The sequence below is a fragment of the Triticum aestivum genome, chromosome 7A (assembly GCF_018294505.1).
Source record: "Triticum aestivum cultivar Chinese Spring chromosome 7A, IWGSC CS RefSeq v2.1, whole genome shotgun sequence".
NCBI lineage: Eukaryota > Viridiplantae > Streptophyta > Magnoliopsida > Poales > Poaceae > Triticum > Triticum aestivum.
In genome coordinates this window covers 404,974,877-404,994,155 of record NC_057812.1, presented here as the reverse complement: position 1 = coordinate 404,994,155, position 19,279 = coordinate 404,974,877, and the positions used below count along the sequence as shown (strand labels likewise).

The 19,279-nt window shown below is 44.3% G+C and overlaps 2 non-coding genes across 2 annotated transcripts; both read right to left on the bottom strand.

Moving 5' to 3' along the window:
- Positions 1 to 11,349: 11,349 nt before the first annotated feature.
- LOC123155117 (small nucleolar RNA R71) lies at positions 11,350 to 11,457 on the bottom strand. Its single transcript, XR_006477234.1, has one exon. It is a non-coding gene; the product is annotated as a small nucleolar RNA R71 (small nucleolar RNA).
- A 4,217-nt stretch (positions 11,458 to 15,674) lies between these two features.
- Positions 15,675 to 15,782, bottom strand: LOC123155116 (small nucleolar RNA R71). Its single transcript, XR_006477233.1, has one exon. It is a non-coding gene; the product is annotated as a small nucleolar RNA R71 (small nucleolar RNA).
- Between the last annotated feature and the right edge of the window lie 3,497 nt (positions 15,783 to 19,279).

Here is a 19,279-nt window from a genome sequence, read left to right as displayed (position 1 = left end):
TATGGTGGGAAAATACAAAAGCCATGTGGCCGGTTGATGAGGAAATCACTTGGGAAAGGTTTAAAGACCAGTTCCAAAAATATCATATCCCTGCGGGACTTATGAAGACCAAGCAACGTGAATTTCTCGCACTCGTCCAAGGAAATCAGTCTGTGGCAGAATATTTGCAAAAATTCAATCATCTGGCCCGTTACTCTCTTTATGACGTGGCCACCGAAGAAAGGAAGATCGACAGATTTCTTGGAGGCCTAAATCCGCAACTCCGGTGTACTCTCAGTATGCTTGATTTCCCAGATTTCCAAGCTCTGGTGAACAAGGCTTCCATTGCCGAATGGGAGCACAAGCTTATAGTAGATAATAGGCCTGTTAACAACGACAACAAGCGTAAGTTTGAGCAAAAGAAGGATGGGCAACACGCGCAAAAGGCTCGTACCTGGCAGCAGACTCAGGTGGAATATAAGCCAAATTGGCAGCAGAATGTTAACAAGACCACCACTCAAGTCAAGAATGTCGTGACCAACCCAACACATGAGGAGCGTCAGCGCAATAATTCTTGCTTCAATTATGGGCAGAACGGGCATTATGCCAGACAATGCCCCAAGAACAACAAGATGAATTCCCTAAGCAGGCCACAAGTCAACTTTATGGAGTCATGGCCAACCCAGCAAAACTTCACTGGGCACGTGCATCATATCTCCGCCGATGAAGCCCAAGAGAAGCCAGAAGTCGTCATTGGTATGTTCTCTATTAATGACATACCTGCCATAATTTTATTTGAATCTGGGGCTTCCCATTCTTTTATTTCTCGGAGTTTTGCTGCCCAAAACAACTTTCCTTGCATGCTTTTGGGCAAAAACATGCTGGTACAAACCCCGGGATCTGTAATCAAGAGCAATTTGGTCTTCCATGATCTGGAAATCAATATCAACGGAGTCTACTTTCCAACCTCTCTGATAATCATTGAGTCTGAAAAGTTGGATATTATATTGGGTATGAATTGGCTGACCAAGTATCAAGTTTGCATAAACTGTGCAACCCGAGAAGTCACTTTGACCAGTCTGAATGGGCAGTCTACCAAACTCTATGCTCGCAAGAATATACCCAAACAAGAATTGGTTTGCACGGATGTGGATGAATTGGAATTTATTCCTGTGGTCAGCAAGTACCCTGATGTATTTCCAGAAGAACTGCCAAGCATGCCACCAGATCGGGAACTGGAGTTTGCAATAGATCTTGTGCCCAGAACTGCACTGTTATACAAGAAGTATTACCGGATGCCCTCATCGGAATTAGTGGAGCTAAAGAAACAGCTTGATGAATTGCTCCAGAAAGGTTATATTCGTCCCAGCTCTTCACCATGGGGATCACCTGCTATTTTTGTGGACAAAAAGGATGGTAGTCTCCGCATGTGCGTAGATTACCGCCAGCTGAATGAGGTCACCATCAAAAATAAATATCCGTTGCCAAGGATTGATGATCTGTTTGATCAGCTCAGTGGGGCTAAGGTATTCTCTAAAATGGATTTACGGACCGGATATCATCAGCTCAAGATTAAAAATGAGGATATTCCTAAGACCGCATTCGCTACTCGGTACAGTCTTTATGAATATACCGTGATGTCCTTTGGTCTCACCAATGGCCCTGCTTTCTTCATGCATATGATGAACAAAGTATTCATGGACTTCCTCGACAAATTCGTGGTAGTCTTCATCGATGACATCCTCATTTACTCCAAGGGTGAAGAAGAGCACAAGGATCACCCCCGAGCAGTGCTGCAACGACTCCGTGACCATCAGCTATACGCCAAATTCAGTAAATGCGAATTTTGGCTCAAGCAAGTTGGATTTCTCGGATATGTACTATCCACCGAAGGTATAGCCATGGACCCGAGCAAAGTAAAGGATGTGCTCGATTGGGTACCGCCCACGACTGTGACGCAGATCCGGAGTTTCCTCGGATTAGCTGGATATTATCGTCGTTTTATTGAAGGGTTTTCAAAAATTGCTAAACCCATGACGGAGCTGCTCAAAAAGGATAAGAAGTTTAAGTGGACGGAGGATTGTGAGAAGAGTTTTAATGAGCTGAATATACGTCTGACAACCGCACCTATATTGACTCTTCCAGACATTTATTGCAGCTTTGATGTGTACTGCGATGCCTCCAAGCAAGGTATTTGTTGTGTGCTTATGCAAGACAGCAAGGTAGTAGCATATGCATCGCGACAGCTACGACCCCATGAGGGAAATTATCCTACTCATGATTTGGAATTGGCTGCGGTGGTTCATGCATTAAAAATTTGGAGACACTACCTCATTGGAAAAAGTGCCAAAGTTTTACCAACCACAAAAGTCTCAAGTACATCTTCACTTAGCCAGACCTAAATCTCCGTCAGCGAAGATGGCTAGAGTTGGTCAAGGATTATGACCTTGGAATAAATTACCACCCGGGTAAGGCCAACGTGGTTGCAGATGCACTCAGTCGAAAGCCCGTCGGCTTAAATGTCATCTTGAGATCATTGCCTCCCGAACTCCAAGAGGAGATCGCTCAGCTCAACTTGATCATAGTGGATGCTGGCCTCGCTAATATTTTGGAAGTTACGCCCACACTTGAGATGGAGATCCGCAAGGCCCAGTCCGCAGACGCCAAGCTACAAAGACGTTCCAAGAGCCTGATGGCAGATCAGGCCCCTGATTTCTCCAAGGACAAATTCGGTACCCTCCGATTCCCTGGACGAATTTGTGTGCCCAATCAACCGGACTTGAAGAAGAAAATCCTGTCAGAAGCACACGAATCCTCATATTCCATTCACCGGGAGGTACGAAAATGTATGAGGATCTTAGACAAATATTCTGGTGGGATGGGATGAAGAAAGACATTGCCTATTTCGTAGCCTGTTGCGACATATGCAACAAGGTGAAGGCAGAGCATCAGAAGCCAGCCGGACTCCTCTAACCACTGTCGGTTTCACAGTGGAAATGGGATGACGTTTGTATGGATTTCATTACAGGATTGTCTAAGACTCAGCGAGGCAAATATGCAATATGGGTTATAGTAGACACCCTAACCAAGGTTGCTCACTTCATCCCGATCAGCACCAGATACAGAGCAAATCAACTCGCACAGCTATATGTATCCCGAATAGTCAGTCTGCATGGAGTACCCCGAACTATCACTTCCGGCCGAGGTTCCTTGTTTACCTCCGCTTTTTGGTCCCGTCTCCATCAAGCCTTGGGGACAACACTGAAATATAGTACTGCCTATCATCCTCAGACAGATGGACAGATAGATCAGGTAAATCAAATACTCGAAGATATGTTGCGGGCCTGTGTGCTAGCCAAGGGAGCTAAATGGTAAGATTGCTTGCCTTATGCCGAGTTTTCTTATAACAATAGTTTACAAACCAGTCTAAAGATGTCCCCATATGAAGCTCTGTATGGCCGTAAGTGCCGCAATCCTTTAAATTGGTCCCAAACTAGAGATAGCCGTATCTTCGAAACGGATCTCATGATGGAAGCTGAGAAACTAGTTAAGGAAATCAGAGATAGACTGCAATTGGCCAAATCTCGATAGAAGAGTTATTATGATGCAAAGCACCGGCAGGTTAGTTTTGAGCCCGGAGAGCACGTATACCTCCAAGTCACTCCTATGAAAGGAGTCAGGAGATTTCAGACTCGTGGAAAGCTGGCCCCCAGATTTATTGGTCCATTCCCGATTATGTCTTCAGTGGGTACTGTTGCATATCAACTAGAACTACCCCTGAATTGGCAGATGTGCACGACGTGTTTCATGTTTCACAATTGAGATGATGCATATCCCCGCCTGAGAAAAGGATTGCTATGGTTGAGATAGAGTTGGCAAAAGATTTAACTTATGAAGAGAGACTGTTTAAAATTTTGGATCAAATGGAAAGGGTCACTCGCAGTAAAGTCAGAAAAAATTTCAAGGTTCAGTGGGAGCATCACACAGAATCAGAAGCAACTTGGGAGCGGGAAGAATTCCTAAAGGATCAGTATCCAGAGTGGTTTTCCCAAGAAACCGAATCTCGAGGACGAGATTCATTCTAAGTGGGGGAGGTTTGTGACAGCCTGGTTTTTGCCCTCTCTTATTTGATTGATCTTCATTTGAAAATTTTCTGAAACTTGGAGTTTTTGAATCTTTTCATATGGACTTTAACACTTAGGCATCCTTGGCTTTCACCCAAGTGCCCCACTTCCCTCCTAAATCATCATTTCTCTTCTGATCCACCCCAAAATAATCTTTGGAATATTTTTTATTAAATGAAAAATATTCATTTTCTCTCAAAAACCCTAGCCAGATCAGTTTGCTTCAAAGCAACCCTAATTTTTATGGCTTAGAAAAATCTGAGATAATTCACGAATATTATGTGAACCCTAGGGCACCTCCCTGAGCAAAAATATTTCATCACTTGTTGGAATATTTTTGCTACAGAAAATATTTTATGTTCTGGACAGAAATGGTGGTTTCTACAGCAACTACCATTTTACTTGCTCCTTTTGACCTGAACTTTCTTGTGCATCTCTACCTTAGTAACTCATGACTAGCCTCCCAAGCACAGCCTCTAACTCCCAGCCGTTTGACCATAGTAACTATTCAAAGTTACTGATCAGAAACTTACCTGGCTTGTAAAAACCTCTCTACTACACCTGGATCCAAACCAAATCATGGTAACACTCAAAACTACCACGAACAACATGCCAGACATGAAGTTTATGCTTAGACCGGCCTGATGTCATAGTTCACGCGGTGACCACGTTCGTCCAGGGGTGTTGGAATGCGTGTCGACGCGCTCTGAGTGTCATTGAGTGCTCTGTTCGCGCGTGCTCGCTTCCCTCGCCTGCCCTAGCGTGCCAAACCGCGCCACCATCTTCATCTCAACGCCATTAACCTCCCTCTGGCGCTCGCCGACACCGGAGCTCGCCGCAACGAGCACGGGCAAGGTCCGGCCAGCCCAACAGTGCGGAGCGCACTGTGCTCGTCGCCTTCCCCTCGATCCTGTGCTCGTCTCCGTCCGGCCACAGTTGCCGCGTGACCTGCGTCGCCTTCTCCCCCTCTCACTGATGTTGCTCGTCGCTAGGCGCCGTGGACAGGTGTCCACCGGCGGAGCCCGAAACCCCCTCGCCGCTTGCCTATAAATGGAGCCACCCCCAGCCTCCTCGAGCACCATCCAGCACTCCCACATACTCCACAATCGCGTAGGAAGTCGGAGCCCGGCCGGGCAGGCCTCGGGCCGCCATCCCTGAGCTCGAGCTTGCCGGCGATCCCCTCTGGTCGCCTCGGTAGCTCCAGCCCCTCCTAGGCCTGGGCGACCCCTCCAGGGCCTCCGCCTCTCTCCGGTGAGGCCGTCTCGCCCGCTTGGAGCCCCTGGAGTGGCCTCCGTTCGCTATCTTCCTCAACTCCGGCAACCACCGTGTTCTGCCTCCGCTTACGAGCTTGATTCTGACGCCATCCGACCACCCCTAGGCACGCTACGGGTACGGGCGGTGCGCCACCGTCCCCTCTCTAAATCCCCCCCTCTCGTTTTGGCCAAGAAGCCCTCGTCGCCGGCAAGAGCTCCGGCGAAGCCGTGGCCTCCTCTGTTTCCTTCTCCCGCTTCCCTTACCTGACTAGCGGGGCCCGCTAGTCAGCCACTCTGTATGCGCGTGAAGCGGTATGAGTGGTAGCGCCCTGAGGTTTTACGCCTTCGATGTCACACCCCCCCCTCAGCTGTTTATTTAAATTCAAAATCAATTAAATTCCAGAGAGCTTCAAACAGTTATAACTCTTCAACCATAAGTCCATATGAATTGATTCTTTTTGCATTGTGTTCTTTAAAAAGAAATCTAGCAGCTCACCAAAGATGAGATTTTTCTGAGTTGTTTAGAATTTCTGGTGATTTTCAAAAGTGTTCTTGATATTTGCTTTTTGTGTTTAAATTTATTTTCGAAGGGTCAAGCTTGTCTTGAGGATCACCAGAAGGCTTGTGAACCTCATCTGCACTAAGGCAAGCCACAACAACATTTTCATGGTGTCATTTCAATATTTGTGATTCTCTTACTTGAATTAAATGATTAATCCATGCATTTAAATAACTATGGTGTTATTTTTATTCTGTTAAATGTTTGTGAGTTATTATGCTTGATTTACAGAATGTTGAAATTAGTTTAGTTGGGAGAGCCAAGTTAAGATTTATTTGTGGTGATGATAGTAATGATTTTGTTATGCATGTTAGTAATTATTTAAAGTTATTCTCTTGCCCTAAATAAAATGATAAAAAATTGCTAAGAAAATATATGTTTAAGTACTTGTTTAGTCATTTTACTTGACTTGCAGAATGTTTGAACCTAACTTGGATGGGAAAGAAATTAGGAATTGTTTGTCGGAAAATATTTATTATTCACGTGAGAAATTAATCGGAGTTACGTTCTTGCATGAGAAAATTTCAAAACTTGCTACAAAATATTATGGTTAATATGTGAGTTATATTGATCAGCAAAGTAATATGAGTTGTTGATGTTTATGCTTAGTGTGTATACGGATGACAATCGGTCTTTTTCAATATTAAGTGATGCATGTGTAGTTTTGCATTTCATGGCATTCTATGACACCGGTCATTTTCATCTTAAGTTGAACCAGATTATAACTCAACATTAATATAATGTTGACTGGGTCATGGTGCCGCTGAATCGAGTTTTCCCAGTGCAGCCACATTTGCCTTTTGGGGAAGGCCTTGATTCGGTCCATTGACATTGCCTCTGGTCGGTGCCTCCAACTAGGGAAGGTTTTGTCGTGCTCACCCTGGCCCAGTAAGCAGTCATAACCTTGTGTGCCCGTTGTTGAGATTATGGTACCGGGTCCCCGAGTGGGATTGTTTTGGCCACGACGGTAGTCGGTGTGTCTTTGGTAGACACGGGGCCACCCACGACTAGCCCGTTGGGGATTGGGTCGGAGTGGCCGGGAGAGTGTCATGGCAATGGAAGGATTTTATCGGAATGTCGTTGGTCCACTGAATGGGAGTGCGAGGCCATGGGTTCCATGGTGTGGGTACAGTGTGCTACCTCTGCAGAGTGTATAATCTATCGATAGCCGAGTCCACGGTCACGGACACCTCGTAGTAGGTCCCACCATGAGTCAAAGTTTAATAAAATTTGCACACTAAGTTATGAACTTTGCATTATTGAGGATGGCAGAAAGGCCATCGAGATATTCGGGACCAGATATTGGTCGTGGTTGTGATCGACGTAAGGATCATGAGTTACTCTTGTTAAGACCATGTTGGTGGTTTGTCTGTGATCCGGGAATGATCACGGTTGGTAAGTTGTCCCGAGGGACGCTCGAGCATGATCACAGCATGTTTTACATGTAGGGTTGCATTATTAATACTTGGTTAAGTATCATGATATTGTTTGCCATTATGATTATGCCTGTTGTGAGCTTGCAAGTACATTCAATGTACTGACCTGGCATGTCATGCCAGATTTCAGGAAAGTCTCGTTGGAGAGGAGCGCTGCTCGAGTCTAGATCATGTCCACATCGGTGTCCCTATGATATGAAGCTTCCGCTACGATGTTATTCAGCTGCCACATAGTTGTCCTGATCGAGGCCCCTTTATGTTCACTAAATATTGTACATATTGTTCAGCCGCACCGGGTGTGCCGCTTGCCCTCGACATCTATTGTAATATAAACTCTGTTCCGCTAGCATCAATAAAGCGGTTGTTTTCTGTACCAAGATGTTGTGTGTTTCCATAAGACATGGTCTCTGGGCTGGCAATGCATTGTAAACCGGTCGCTCTGAGCCGGGGTGCCACAAGTCAACACACGATCTACGTGATGACTTCTGCCAAAAATCCAGTATGACCAGATCCATCTATTGATCTAGGAAGCGCGCTCCGGCACAAAATCAAAATCGAATACTACAACCGTCCGGACGCCATGATACCTCCAAATACAGGGGTGCCTCACACCCCCTATGTTTCACCGATGTGGTGCTGGACCACGAATTTTCAGAAGGATTGAAACCAGTGAACATAGAGGCGTACGACGGGACCACAGACCCTGGGGTCTGGATTGAGGACTTTATCCTCCATATCCATATGGCTCGCGGAGACGATCTCCACGCCATCAAGTACTTGCCCCTCAAGCTTAAAGGACCAGCTCGGCACTGGCTGAAAAGCCTGCCCAAAAACTCAATTGGAAGTTGGCAGGAGCTAGAGGATGCTTTTCGGCCTAATTTTCAAGGGACCTATGTCCGACCTCCGGATGCAAACGATTTAAGTCATATATATCAACAGCCTGGAGAGTTAGCCCGAAATCCTTGGAACAGGTTCCTCACTAAGAAGAACCAAATCGTCGACTGCCCGGACGCCGAAGCCTTAGCAGCTTTCAAGCACAGCGTCCGAGACGAATGGCTCGCCAGACACCTCGGCCAAGAAAAACTGAGAACAATGGAAGCCCTGACAAGCTTCATGACCCGCTTTTGCGCGGGCGAAGATAGCTGGTTAGCCCGCAGTAGCACCAGCGACCCAAGCACATCCGAAGTCAAGGATGGCAATGGAAAACCGCGACGCAGTACAAACAAGTGTCGAAATAAAGAAGATAGCCCAGATAGTACAGCGGTAAACGCCAGATTCAGGGGCTCTCTACCAGGTCAGCGGAAAAAGCCTTTCAAAGGTAGCAGAGATGGACTGTCCAGCCTAAACAAGATTCTAGAAAAACTATGTCAGATTCATGGCACCCCCGATAAACCTGCAAATCACACCCACAGATAATGTTGGGTCTTCAAGCAGGCCGGTAAGCTAAACGCCAAACACAAGGGGAGGGAGACACCAAGCGAAGACGAGGACGAACCTCGCCAGCAAAGCACTAAAGGATAGAAAAAATTTCCACCAGAGGATAAAACAGTAAACATGATCCACGTGACGAAGAGGAGAAGCAAACATGCACTCCGAGACATACGCGCTGTAGAGCCCATCACCCCTAAGTTCAACCCCTGGTTGGCCTACCCGATCACTTTTGATCGCAGGGATCACCCGACAAGCATCCGGCATGAAGGATTGGTTGCCTTGGTGTTAGACCCAATAATAAATGGATACCATCTGATAAGCACATTTCATATACATAATTTAGGCATAGAAGTATACCATTTATTGAGTTTTGACCATCAATTCTTGCTATGAGAAATTTAATATTTGATGATATTCATGAAAGAGCATGTTGACTAGTGACTTCTTTATTTTGCAGAAAAGTGCGCAAAGGCACTATAATCGTCAAGATTTCTACTATGTGGATAACGAGAAGAGAGAAGGGCTTGTGTGTGACGAAAAGAAGTAACTAGAGGGGCTTACTATAGAAGAGAGGGGATCTACTTGGGAAGGAAGAAGATAGAAGGAGGGCAAAAGTGCGAAGTGGCAGATCTGATCGAGAGGGGTCAAAATCCCTAGGGTGGCCCTCGATCCCCTTCGGGCCTGGCTACACCTCTCTCCCCCTCACCCCACCTTCCCCACCACCAGCCGCCGCCGCGGCCAGGCCGGCGTGGCGGCGCGCCACCGCTCCATTACCAGCATCCACCAGCACCAATCCATCCCCACGCCGCCGCCAGCACACACCGCCCATCCATCCAGCCACCAGAGCCATCGCATCACCACCGCGCCTCCACCCCATGCTCGCGCGCTCGACCAGACGAGGTGCCTGGTGCCCCGCGCGACCATCCCCACGCTGTTGCTGCTCTTCCCACGTCCCTGATGCTGCTCTGCTTGCGCCCGATCTCTGCTGCTCCTTCTCCAATCTCCTACTGCTTCTCTTCTTCTATCCCCAAAACTATTGCTGCTCCCCATCCTCACGTCCTTTCTGCTCCTCTTTCTTCAATCTTGCTGCTGCTTCCCCCATGCCTATGCTTCCTTTCTTCTCCTTCACTTTCTGCCGGCTCCTTCTCCTTCTTCAACACCTTCCGCTGAATCTCTCTCTCTCTCTCTCAACCTCCCTTTGCTGCTGCTCTCTCCTCAATCTTGCTAGTGCTATATCTCTTTCTCCCTCTCTTCTCTGAAATTTCTGTAAAATTTGAGTTGTGTAGTACATGTAATATTCAGATTTGATAAGATCTTGCAACCTGATAAGTTCAGTTTCCTACTTGTATAATATGGTGCATCTTATTATGTGTTCTGACTAGTTGATGTCTAGTTGCTTTGGAAAACATTTGGTATGTTTAATTTGATCTATGAATTAGTGGTCTGCTAGCTCATGTGTGAGTTCACCCTGTGTCTTTTAATTCCAGTTCATGTGTGTATTGTCACCGATGTGTTCCCTTTTCTACAGAAATATATTCAGATTCATAGTCCATGTATTAGCTCAAGTTCTTGTGAGATAAATGTTTGTGATATATGCCTACTATAATTGTTTGTGTTGTGATACAATTTTGTCCCTGTCATATTAGCTTGTTTCTTCCTCCTGTCATATGCTTGATAGTTACATATGTGTCCTTGTCATATTATTTCCCTTTGTGTTGGTGTTTTAGATTCTCAAGTATAATGAAAATACCAAAAATATATTGAGTAAAATCTGAATCTCCCTTTGCTGATTCTCGTTTTCTTTGTCAATGATCTTCGGGAACAACCTTGTTTAGTGTAGGTTTATTTTCTTGCATTCATAATTTGAATTATGTCACCTAGCTTTAGCCGAGCATCGTTGCAGTCCCTGTGGAGAACACGACACTCACAGTTTGGGCATAAAACCCCACTGTACTCACAAATGATCATTTTGGCGCCGTTGCCGGGGACTAGCATCGAACGATTGTGTGAAGCTATAGACTAGGATTAGTATAGTTTTTGTTTAAATTTCTAGTCAAATTTATTTCTGTGCTTCCTTTACCTTTTTTCTTTTTGTTGCTTCGGCTTATTAGGATACTAACTTTCTGACTAGTGTTCACTGTTTATGAGTGTCCATCGGAAATCTGAACTAATTGCAGGTTGTTCTAGAGTTACACTCAGTTAAGATGGCCTTGCTTCGTGATCTTCGGATGCCCAAAAGTCAGTGCTATATCACAGGACCGGTTTGGCCAACTATTGAGGTAGAGAACTTCGAGCTGAAACCTAGTCTTATTGCTTTGGTTCAACAATGTCAGTTTGGAGGACGGCCTACTGAGGATCCCTATGAGCACTTACACTGAGTCATGGAGTATTCAGATACAGTCAAGTACCACGGAGTTCCTCAAGACGCAATCATGTGTAGGTTGTTTACATTCTCTCTCTGTGATGATGCTCGTGTTTGGTACCGATCCTTGCCATCAAGGTCATACAGTTGGATTGAGATATCACAAGCATTCTTGGATAAATATTTCCCACTACACAAGCAGTTCGTGATTCGAGATGATATCTTCAACTTTGTTTAGCGTGAAGGCGAGAGTTTGTATGATGCTTGGGAGAGGTACAAAGCCTTGTTCAGGAGATGTCCTAATCATGGGCTTGAGAGATGGTTAGAGCTGTAGATATTCTATAGAGGATTGACTTCGGACACTCGCGGTTACATTGATATGGCAGCGGGTGGAGCTATTACAAACAAGACACTTGATGATGCTTTTCTGCTGATTGAGAACATAGCCTTCCACCAACTTCAGTGGTACAATGAGAAGCCCACCTCTGGCCCCGTTGCTTGCTTGCAACAAATCACTTCATCTCAGCAAGAATCTCTTACACAAAATCTGGAACCAGTTTCTCCGTGTGACAAGATTGAGCTTTCATGTATTATCTTTGATGATGATGATGACACCATCCTAGTTGACACACACACTTCAGATCATATGGATACTCGCATTCTAGATTCAGTTTTGCATTGTGATGATTCTTGTGGGGATGAACCAGAGCTACAGTTAGTTACTTTTGATATTGAGGAGATACCTTTAGTTGATATTGATCATGTGCTGGTAGAGCCAGATATGGAAAAGTTCACCTTTGATGATGTTAGCCACATCGATTCTTTAACGCTTGAGCCTGAGATGGAAATCTTCATTGTTGATTATGATGAGGTCACTTCAGATGTCAAGGAGCAAAGCCCTACTATTTCACCTGTCGATACGAGCCCGGTGGAAGTTTCTACTACCATGCCTTCCATGGTATCTTCAGTTGAGGTAGTCATAAAACTTCTCCAAGGCCATTTCAGGTTGATGCTTGTGCACCATTTACTGCGAGTTGACCGAGTTCGAGATGACATTCCCTGGGATCCTGGTGGATTCAAGGCATGGTGATGAGGAGAAGCAATGGGCACATGCGAAGAAGAGTGAAGCTGGAGCATGCACGAGGAAGCAATGGAGAAGAGCCGCAGCTTAGAGAGTGATCAAGCAAGTGCTACATGATCAAAGCCCGGTGAGCTGTTTCATGACCCCAATCTGAATATATCATCCATTGATCATGCTGAAATCATTTGATATTTGAGTTGCTTAAGCCATTTCTTAAATGATTTCCCACTGAATTTTATTTGACATATTGTGCTTGATGTGAACATGAGAACTGATGGTTGAATGCCTTGTAAACTAGTGATCTATACAATGATTGCTTTGCTGAAATTAGTGAGAACTATTAGTTTTGAGTGCTCAAATCCCTAGTACACTAGTAAACTTCGTCATTTTCTGCATTTACTATGATACACCTAGATCACCATGTTTAGATGCTGAATTTGTGCTAAGTGTGTTCCCATTGAGAGCCATCACCTAACCACTATGGATTAGCATGCTATGTTCCCTGGATCGGTAGCATGTGAACTAGACATGGAGAAGTGAGGATTCCTGTTTTTGTGCCTATGCGTTGTTCATTTAAAAAAAAGTAAATCTTATAATGAATAAATAAGTCTGACTACCTACAGTAGCATGTCATGTTCCCTGGATCGGTGGCATGTGAAATCAGGTTAGCTTGGGCAGTAATTAATAATAAAAATTGTAATTGTCAAACCAGGTGTATACCATGTTCTCTGGATCGGTGGTATGTTCCTTTGGGGAGACAAACAAAAAAACTAATAATTGGTCGAGCCAGGTGTATACCATGTTCTCGGGATCGGTGGTATGTTCCTTTTGTGAGACCGATGAAATATTGTCATTACTACTTTCAAATTCAATAAGTGTTTTGATCACAAGAATTACCTCCATTTCTTTTTGGTTCTCGGGATCATGCTCTCTTTAGGAACCATTTGGCACAATCATCATTTAAACTTGTTGATCTTCTTTTATCATTGTAGAAGTTTAAAATGTCCAAGTCTACTAGGATCCTATTGCTTTGTAGCATTCTTAACCATTAATTTTCACTAGCTAAGTCTGAAGCATGCCTTGTTTGGAGATCTATTTTACCAGGACATTCTTTACTCAGCTCACTGTTCACATTCTTGCTCTTGTCATATACCTTTGCTTGAGGACAAGCAATGGTTTAAGTGTGGGGGAACTTGATAAGCACATTTCATATACATAATTTAGGCATAGAAATATACCATTTATTGAGTTCTGACCATCAATTCTTGCTATGAGATATTTAATATTTGATGATATTCATGAAAGAGCATGTTGACTAGTGACTTCTTTCTTTTGCAGAAAAGTGCGCAAAGGCACTATAATCGTCAAGATTTCTACTATGTGGATAACGAGAAGAGAGAAGGGATTGTGTGTGACGACAATAAGTAACCAGAGGGGCTAACTATAGAAGAGAGGGGATCTACTTGGGAAGGAAGAAGATAGAAGGAGCGCAAAAGTGCAAAGTGGCAGATCTGATCGAGAGGGGTCAAAATCCATAGGGTGGCCCTCGATCCCCTTCGGGCCTGGCTACACCTCTCTCCCCCTCACGCCACCTTCTCCACCACCGGCCGCCGCCGCGACCAGGCCGGCGTGGCGGCATGCCACCACTCCATCACCAGCATCCACCAGCACCAATCCATCCCCACGCCGCCGCCAGCACACACCGCCCATCCATCCAGCCACCAGAGCCATCGCATCATCACCGCGCCTCCACCCCACGCTCGCGCGCTCAACCAGACAAGGTGCCTGGTGCCCCGCGCGACCATCCCCACGCTGTTGCCGCTCTTCCCACGTTCCTGATGCTGCTTTGCTTGCGTCCGATCTCTGCTGCTCCTTCTCCAATCTCCTGCTACTTCTCTTCTTCTATCCCCCAAAATTGTTGCTGCTCCCCATCCTCACGTCCTTGCTGCTCCTCTTTCTTCAATCTTGCTGCTGCTTCCCCCACGCCTATGCTTCCTTTCTTCTCCTTCACTTTCTGTCGGCTACTTCTCCTTCTTCAACACATTCCGCCGAATCTCTCTCTCAACCTCCCTTTGTTGCTGCTCTCTCCTCAATCTTGCTGCTGCAATATCTCTTTCTCCCTCTCTTCTCTGAAATTTCTGTAAAATTTGAGACGTGAAGTACATGTAATATTCAGATTTGATAAGATCTTGCAACCTGATAAGTTTAGTTTCCTACTTGTATAATATGGTGCATCTTGTTATGTGTTCTGACTAGTTGATTTCTAGTTGCTTTGGAAAACATTTGGTATGTTTAATTTGATCTATGAATTAGTGGTCTGCTAGCTCATATGTGAATTCACCCTGTGTCTTTTAATTCCAGTTCATGTGTGTATTGTCATCGGTGTGTTCCCTTTTCTACAGAAATATATTCAGATTCGTAGTCCATGTATTAGCTCAAGTTCTTGTGAGATAAATGTTTGTGATATATGCCTACTACAATTGTTTGTGTTGTGATGCAATTTTGTCCCTGTCATATTAGCTTGTTTCTTCCTCCTGTCATATGCTTGATAGTTACATATGTGTCCTTGTCATATTATTTCCCTTTGTGTTGGTGTTTTAGATTCTCAAGTATAATGAAAACACCAAAAATATATTGAGTAAAATCTGAATCTCCCTTTGCTGATTCTCGTTTTCTTTGTCAACGATCTCCGGGAACAACCTTGTTTAGTGTAGGTTTATTTTCTTGCATTCATAATCTGAATTATGTCACCTAGCTTTAGCCGAGCATCGTTGCAATCGCCTAGTCCCTGTGGAGAACACGACACTCACAGTTTGGGCATAAAACCCCACTGTACTCACAAATGATCATTTTGGCACCGTTGTCGGGGACTAGCGTCGAACGATTGTGTGAAGCTATAGACTAGGATTAGTATAGTTTTTGTTTAAATTTCTAGTCAAATTTATTTCTGTGCTTCCTTTACCTTTTTTCTTTTTGTTGCTTCGGCTTATTAGGATACTAACTTTCTGACTAGTGTTTACTGTTTATGAGTGTCCATCGGAAATCTGAACTAATTACAGGTTGTTCTAGAGTTACACTCGGTTAAGATGGCCTTGCTTCATGATCTTCGGATGCCCAAAAGTCAGTGCTATATCACAGGACCGGTTTGGCCAACTATTGAGGTAGAGAACTTCAAGCTGAAACCTAGTCTTATTGCTTTGGTTCAACAATGTCAGTTTGGAGGACGGCCTACTGAGGATCCCTATGAGCACTTACACTGAGTCATGGAGTATTCAGATACAGTCAAGTACCACGGAGTTCCTCAAGACGCAATCATGTGTAGGTTGTTTACATTCTCTCTCTGTGATGATGCTCGTGTTTGGTACCGATCCTTGCCATCAAGGTCATACAGTTGGATTGAGATATCACAAGCATTCTTGGATAAATATTTCCCACTACACAAGCAGTTCGTGATTCGAGATGATATCTTCAACTTTGTTTAGCGTGAAGGCGAGAGTTTGTATGATGCTTGGGAGAGGTACAAAGCCTTGTTCAGGAGATGTCCTAATCATGGGCTTGAGAGATGGTTAGAGCTGTAGATATTCTATAGAGGATTGACTTCGGACACTCGCGGTTACATTGATATGGCAGCGGGTGGAGCTATTACAAACAAGACACTTGATGATGCTTTTCTGCTGATTGAGAACATAGCCTTCCACCAACTTCAGTGGTACAATGAGAAGCCCACCTCTGGCCCCGTTGCTTGCTTGCAACAAATCACTTCATCTCAGCAAGAATCTCTTACACAAAATCTGGAACCAGTTTCTCCATGTGACAAGATTGAGCTTTCATGTATTATCTTTGATGATGATGATGACACCATCCTAGTTGACACACACACTTCAGATCATATGGATACTCGCATTCTAGATTCAGTTTTGCATTGTGATGATTCTTGTGGGGATGAACCAGAGCTACAGTTAGTTACTTTTGATATTGAGGAGATACCTTTGGTTGATATTGATCATGTGCTGGTAGAGCCAGATATGGAAAAGTTCACCTTTGATGATGTTAGCCACATCGATTCTTTAACGCTTGAGCCTGAGATGGAAATCTTCATTGTTGATTATGATGAGGTCACTTCAGATGTCAAGGAGCAAAGCCCTACTATTTCACCTGTCGATATGAGCCCGGTGGAAGTTTCTACTACCATGCCTTCCATGGTATCTTCAGTTGAGGTAGTCATAAAACTTCTCCAAGGCCATTTCAGGTTGATGCTTGTGCACCATTTACTGCGAGTTGACCGAGTTCGAGATGACATTCCCTGGGATCCTGGTGGATTCACGGCATGGTGATGAGGAGAAGCAATGGGCACATGCGAAGAAGAGTGAAGCTGGAGCATGCACGAGGAAGCAATGGAGAAGAGCCGCAGCTTAGAGAGTGATCAAGCAAGTGCTACATGATCAAAGCCCGGTGAGTTGTTTCATGACCCCAATCTGAATATATCATCCATTGATCATGCTGAAATCATTTGATATTTGAGTTGCTTAAGCCATTTCTTAAATGATTTCCCACTGAATTTTATTTGACATATTGTGCTTGATGTGAACATGAGAACTGATGGTTGAATGCCTTGTAAACTAGTGATCTATACAATGATTGCTTTGCTGAAATTAGTGAGAACTATTAGTTTTGAGTGCTCAAATCCCTAGTACACTAGTAAACTTCGTCATTTTCTGCATTTACTATGATACACCTAGATCACCATGTTTAGATGCTGAATTTGTGCTAAGTGTGTTCCCATTGAGAGCCATCACCTAACCACTATGGATTAGCATGCTATGTTCCCTGGATCGGTAGCATGTGAACCAGACATGGAGAAGTGAGGATTCCTGTTTTTGTGCTTATGCGTTGTTCATTTAAAAAAAGTAAATCTTATAATGAATAAATAAGTCTGACTACCTACAGTAGCATGTCATGTTCCCTGGATCGGTGGCATGTGAAATTGGGTTAGCTTGGGCAGTAATTAATAATAAAAATTGTAATTATCAAACCTGGTGTATACCATGTTCTCTGGATCGGTGGTATGTTCCTTTGGGGAGACAAACAAAAAAACTAATAATTGGTTGAGCCAGGTGTATACCATGTTCTCGGGATCGGTGGTATGTTCCTTTGGTGAGATCGATGAAATATTGTCATTACTACTTTCAAATTCAATAAGTGTTTTGATCACAAGAATTACCTCCATTTCTTTTTGGTTCTCGGGATCATGCTCTCTTTAGGAACCATTTGGCACAGTCATCATTTAAACTTGTTGATCTTATTTTATCATTGTAGAAGTTTAAAATGGCCAAGTCTACTAGGATCCTATTGCTTTGTAGCATTCTTAACCATTAATTTTCACTAGCTAAGTCTGAAGCATGCCTTGTTTGGAGATCTATTTTACCAGGACATTCTTTACTCAGCTCACTGTTCACATTCTTGCTCTTGTCATATACCTTTGCTTGAGGACAAGCAATGGTTTAAGTGTGGGGGAACTTGATAAGCACATTTCATATACATAATTTAGGCATAGAAATATACCATTTATTGAGTTCTGACCATCAATTCTTGCTATGAGATATTTAATATTTGATGATATTCATGAAAGAGCATGTTGACTAGTGACTTCTTTCTTTTGCAGAAAAGTGCGCAAAGGCACTATAATCGTCAAGATTTCTACTATGTGGATAACGAGAAGAGAGAAGGGATTGTGTGTGACGACAAGAAGTAACCAGAGGGGCTAACTATAGAAGAGAGGGGGTCTACTTGGGAAGGAAGAAGATAGAAGGAGGGCAAAAGTGCAAAGTGGCAGATCTGATCGAGAGGGGTCAAAATCCATAGGGTGGCCCTCGATCCCCTTCGGGCCTGGCTACACCTCTCTCCCCCTCACGCCACCTTCTCCACCACCGGCCACCGCCGCGACCAGGCCGGCGTGGCGGCGCGCCACCGCTCCATCACCAGCATCCACCAGCACCAATCCATCCCCACGCCGCCGCCAGCACACACCGCCCATCCATCCAGCCACCAGAGCCATCGCATCACCACCGCGCCTCCACCCCATGCTCGCGCGCTCGACCAGACAAGGTGCCTGGTGCCCCGCGCGACCATCCCCACACTGTTGCTGCTCTTCCCACGTTCCTGATGCTGCTTTGCTTGCGTCCGATCTCTGCTGCTCCTTCTCCAATCTCCTGCTACTTCTCTTCTTCTATCCCCCAAAACTGTTGCTGCTCCCCATCCTCACGTCCTTGCTGCTCCTCTTTCTTCAATCTTGCTGCTGCTTCCCCCACGCCTATGCTTCCTTTCTTCTCCTTCACTTTCTGTCGGCTACTTCTCCTTCTTCAACACATTCCGCTGAATCTCTCTCTCAACCTCCCTTTGTTGCTGCTCTCTCCTCAATCTTGCTGCTGCTATATCTCTTTCTCCCTCTCTTCTCTGAAATTTCTGTAAAATTTGAGACGTGAAGTACATGTAATATTCAGATTTGATAAGATCTTGCAACCTGATAAGTTTAGTTTTGTACTTGTATAATATGGTGCATCTTATTATGTGTTCGGACTAGTTGATTTCTAGTTGCTTTGGAGAACATTTGGTATGTTTAATTTGATCTATGAATTAGTGGTTTGCTAGCTCATATGTGAATTCACACTGTGTCTTTTAATTCCAGTGCATGTGTGTATTGTCATCGGTGTGTTCCCTTTTCTACAGAAATATATTCAGATTCGTAGTCCATGTATTAGCTCAAGTTCTTGTGAGATAAATGTTTGTGATATATGGCTACTACAATTGTTTGTGTTGTGATGCAATTTTGTCCCTGTCATATTAGCTTGTTTCTTCCTCCTGTCATATGCTTGATAGTTACATATGTGTCCTTGTCATATTATTTCCCTTTGTGTTAGTGTTTTAGATTCTCAAGTATAATGAAAATACCAAAAATATATTGAGTAAAATCTGAATCTCCCTTTGCAGATTGTCGCTTTCTTTGTCAACGATCTCCGGGAACAACCTTCTTTAGTGTAGGTTTATTTTCTTGCAT